Raw genomic sequence first — 5,679 nt, 5'->3', positions numbered from 1 at the left:
TCACATGACACAAATATTTTTCACGTGGAAACCCAACAGGGAAAAACAATGGTGGGGATGAATACCCACAAGCTACTTTTTGAACTCTTTAGAAGTTCGCTCTATTAGGAGCCTTGTCCGGTTAAAGAAATTACAATAGTTTATGCTAGGAACCGATCCTGTTAGGGATCACTCAGTTAAGGGATACCCGATTAAGGGTTAAAACCCGGTAGGGTCACCTTGTTAGAGGATTTCAAGAACTCAATAGTTGAAAGGATCTCCTAAGCTTTCTAGATTCTCAGAACTCATTAGCCTTGAGTTACCCGATTAAGGGATTTGAATCAAGTCGGTTAAGACCACCCGATTTAAGGGATTTTAAATCAAGCCAGTTAAGGCTACCCTGTTAGGGGATTTTACAACTGTTGAAGTGGTTAGAGATCAACAGGAATTACAATGATATGTTAATAGCACTCAATGCTAATGCAGATCCATTTTGGCTCCTCTTCACCTTCTGCACATTCAATTTGCAGATATCTCTTCTCTCCTTTGGCCTAGCAAGAATCATGTATCACTTCCCTTGGATACACACTCACAACTTTTACCAACAACCTCAGAAAGAAACACAACATCGACCTTATAGGAAACATACAGGTTGGTAGCAAAAACCCTAAACCCTAAACCTGTTAGGTTAAGAAATTCAAATGGTTCGATCCTGACCATTGAATCATACTGCATTAAATGCAACAATCTTGAATCGATCTCAAGACATTCTCCATCGTCCATTATCCACCGATTTCATGGCGGCTGATAACCCATCACGCATTATCACCATTTGACAGACTTCGCACATTGTTGAGGTAGATAGGAATAGTCTTCTTCATGCAATATCCTTCATGCGCACAGAGCTTACGTGGCAACCCGATCTGTCCTCCATCATACTGCTAACTCATCACACAAAGATCACTGATTGAGTCACACAAACTTGAGGTACTCCAACCGGAAACCCTGAAGTGGAAGCTACCTATCAACCGATAGTCATACAATGCTTCCATGTGTCGGTTCCCATAACTACATGCCGGTTCATCTTGAACAAATATGCCGCTTCACTTTGGCATATAAACCGGTTCATACAAATGTCGGTTCCTCTCTCTCTTCACTTATCACATGTGTCGGTTCGCACTATGTTTCATATTGACATCAATGATAACATACAATATCGTTATGTCTTCATGTCGGTTCACATAATGCCATGTCGATTCACATAATGCCAACAATCTCCCCCTTTGGTATTGATGGCAATATACAAAAGATATCTTCTCTGCTTCACATCTTCTCCCCATTTGCTGTAGATATCTTTTCGCTTCACTCCTTCTCCCCCTTTGACAACAATGCCAAAGTGGAGGTACAATCATCTCTATTTCATCATGTTGCTCCCCCTGAGGAGTAGCATCCTTCAACACACCAATCAACCAAAATTTGTCTTTCTAGTACCTGACTGATGTGGAACAATTACTTTCAGTTCACCTCCTGAAGGGGCAATACGCCTAATTCACCTCTCAAATGCACAAATGTTGTCTTTGGGAGAGGCTTGGTGAATATGTCTGCTAACTGCTCCTTACTGGACACATGCTCCGGTGCAATCTCTTTATTCTGAACCTTTTCCCTCAAGAAATGATACTTAAGCTCAAAATGCTTGGTTCTAGAATGTAAAATCGGATTCTTTGATACATTGATAGCACTTGTGTTATCACAGAACATACTTACCGGTTCAGATACAGGGATCTTGAAGCCTTCCAGTACATGTTTCATCCAAATTGTCTGAGTGCAGTTCATGAAAGCTGCAACATACTCTGCTTCCGTTGTAGACTGAGAGATACAACTCTGCTTTTTACTCATCCATGAGACCAGTCTACCACTGAGAAAGAATGCACCACCGGTTGTTGTTTTCCGGTCATCCACATTCCCTGCCCAATCAACATCTATGACCACTTTCAGGTTGAAATTATTGTTGTATGGGTACCACAATCCATAGTCAATCGTTCCCTACAGATACCTAAGAATCTGCTTGATTGCAATCAAGTGAGATTCTCTTGGACTCTTTTGGAATCTTGCAGTAATGCCAACTGCATGTGCAATATCCGGTCTGCTATGCACTACATAATGCAACTTACCAATCATTGATCGATATTCCTTCTCATCAACCAGTGCGGAATCATCCTCTTTTGTCAATTTGCAACCGGTCACCATCGGTGTACCAACTGGTTTGCTATCTTCCATGCCAAAAGTCTTCAACACCTCTTTGACATATTTGGACTGAGTGATGAAGATTCCATCTTCCATTTGCTGGATTTGTAGTCCAATGAAGAACTTAATCTCCCGTATGAGTGACATCTCAAACTCTTTCTTCATCTCATCACCAAACTCATGACTCATCTTGTCATCTCCACCAAAGATGATGTCAACAACAAAAACTTCACAGATCAGGATCTGATCTCCTTCAGACTTCAAGTAGATATTGCTATCTTCACTTGTTCTCTCAAATCCAATCTTCACAAGATGGGAATGTAAGCACTCATACCATGCCCTTGGTGCTTGCTTTAGACCATATAATGCTTTATGTAGCCTACATACCATGTCACTATCTTCAGATAGGGAAAACCCATCTGGTTGCTCAGTATACACCTCCTCTTCAAGTACACCATTTAGGAATGCATATTTTACATCCAATTGATATACCTTGAACCTCTTAAAAGTTGCATATGCAAGAAGCATATGAACTCCTTCCAATCTGGATACAGGAGCAAAGGGTTCTCCATAGTCTTCTCCTTCTTCTTGAGCATATCCTTTGCATACCAATCTGGCTTTATTCCTAATCATTGTGCCATCCTCATTTAGCTTATTTCTGAACACCCATTTCGTGCCAATGACATTTTTATGCTCTGGTCTGGGTACCAAGGACCATGTACCATTTTTCTCTATCTGGTCAAGTTCTTCTTCCATTGCCTTGATCTAGTCTTCATTTGTATGAGCCTCATTGAATGACTTAGGCTCAAATTCAGAGATCATACATGCGATTTCTCTGATCTTTCTTCTAGTAAGGAATCCTGCATCCTTATCACCTATGATCTGCTTGGGATCATGATTCAACTTGACATACCAAGGAATGATCTTAACTGGTTCTTCTTGCTTTTCTTCTTCATCCTCATCTTCATCAGTATCAGCATTCACCGGTTCAGGGACACTGTTACTGGTACTTGGTTGGCTAACAACCAGTTCCCAGAAGGTTGCAACTGGTTCATTTACAACTTGCTCACTGTCGGTTTCCTCAATCTTCTCAAAGGATTCATCAACTCTTACATCGATGCTTTCCATAATTCTCCGAGTCCTATTGTTGTAACACTTGAAAACTTTACTCTTGGTGGAATATCCTAGAAATATTCCTTCATCACATTTAGCTTCAAATTTGCCCTGATGTTCACTCCTCTTGATGTAACATTTTCTACCAAATACCTTAAAGTAGTTAACCACATGTGTCTTACTGGTCCAATACTCATAAGGAGTTTTGTCCTTACCCTTTTCTATGAGTACCCGATTCATAGTGTAGACTGCAGTGCTCACCGCTTCTCTCCAAAATGTGTGAGCTACCTTTCCTTGGATCAACATGGTTCTAGCTGCTTCAACCACAGTCCAATTATTCCTCTCTGCTAGGCCATTCTTCTATGGATTCCGTGGGGCAAACAGTTGTCTCTTGATGCCAAATTCTTCACAATACTTGTTGAATTCACTGGAAGTGAATTCCCCTCCTTGTTCAGTTATGAGACATTTGATCCTTTTACCGTTTTCCTTCTACACCAATGCTCTGAAAGCTTTGAATTTCCCAAAAGCTTCAGACTTGTCTTTCAAGAATGTGACCCACATCATTCTTGAGCAGTCATAAGTGAGAATCATGAAGTGCCTATCACCCTGCACACTTCTAGTTTTCATAGGACCACATAAATCAGTATGCACAAGATCAAGCAAGTTGTCAGCAGTGAAAGATTTACCTTTAAAGGTTGAGGAAGACATTTTCCCCAATTGACATTCTCTACACAAGGTATTATCTGGTTTGCTCAGCACCGGCAACCCTCTAACTGCCTTGATCTTACTAGCCTTCACAATGTTGTCAAAGTTCACATGGCAGAATCTCCTATGCCATATCCAGCTATCATCAAGCTTAGCCATAAGACATGTACTTATATTTGCATTTAGATGAAATAGGTTACCTTTAGTCTGCATGTCGGTGGCCACCAATTTACCATCTTTTCCTTTGATTCTGCAAACTCCATTCTTGAATTACAGAGTGAGGCCACTGTCATTTAGCTGGGCAACACTTAGAAGGTTGTGTCTGAGACCATCAACCTAGTACACATTGTCAACACTACTCTTTCCATTCAAAGAGATGGACCCTCTACCTTTGACCATGCATGGTGCATCATTACCAAAGTGAACCATACCACCATCATACTCCTCTAAGGATAGAAACTTTCTCTGGTCACCAGTCATATGGTGAGAACAGCCGATGTCAATGATCCACTCATTGGAATCATCAAACCGGGAGACAAGAGCCTTCTTGTCTGCCACATCTTCCTTTACAGCAACAAACACAATGTCTTTGTTCTCTTCATCTTCTGATTCCTCATCTGTGACACCTTCATCAACTGCCACAAAACAGTTTCTCCGGTTTCCTCCTTTGAATTTCTTGAACCTTTCTGGTTTATCCTTGTTGTCGCTATTAGGACAATTCATAGCAATATGTCCTATCTAGTTACAAGAGAAACATTTCAAAGGTAGCTTACCTTTGTATTTACCAGTTCCTTTTGAGAATTTCTTGGTAAGAAGTGCTTCAAATTCCATTAGAAACTCTTCATCATTCATTTCTCTTCTCTGATTAGGTTCCCCACTAGTGCTAGCCTCTTTTCCTTTTCTGGAAGGTATAGCAGAGGCTCTAAAAGCAGATTCTATCTTTTGAACACTGCCATCAAAACTATTCAGCTCATAGGCTGTCAACTTGGCTATGATGGAGTCCAAGGACACCTTAGACTTCTCTATTGATCTCAACTCCTGAATAGCAGCAACCCTTATTGCATAGACCGGCAACAGGGATCTCGGGACTTTGCTTACCACAGTGGAATCTTTTATTTTGCCACCTGCACTCTTGATTTCTCCAACAGCCATTTTGATTCTTATTCCATACTGCTGAATGGTCTCTCCTTCAACCATCCGCATGTCTTCAAACTATCCTCTCAGGCTTTCTTCCTTAGCCTGTTTTACATGCTCATCACCACCATAGATATTTTCAAGAGCATCCCATACCTCTTTGGGATTTTCCTTGTTCTGAACATCAATAAACTCAATGTCAGATAGACTACTGATGAGGGCTTCCATGACTTGCCCATTTTCTTGTATCTCTCTCTTTTGGTCATCGATGAGAGTATCGGTAGGAACAACATATACATTTTCAACATAACTCCAGTGTTGAACACCCATGCTTTTGATGAATATCTTCATTCTATCTTTCCATATACCAAAATTTTCCCTGTTAAACTTTGGACCTTCCCTCTTCATCATTTGACTAGGATCTTTTCCTCAAGCGGTTAAGCTTACAACACAGAGGACCTGGAGCACTCTGATACCAACTGATAACTCAATGATAAACCACGA

Source organism: Cryptomeria japonica, chromosome 10 (genome assembly GCF_030272615.1).
Source record: "Cryptomeria japonica chromosome 10, Sugi_1.0, whole genome shotgun sequence".
Classification (NCBI taxonomy): Eukaryota; Viridiplantae; Streptophyta; class Pinopsida; order Cupressales; family Cupressaceae; genus Cryptomeria; species Cryptomeria japonica.
Note: the sequence above shows the minus strand (reverse complement) of the source record.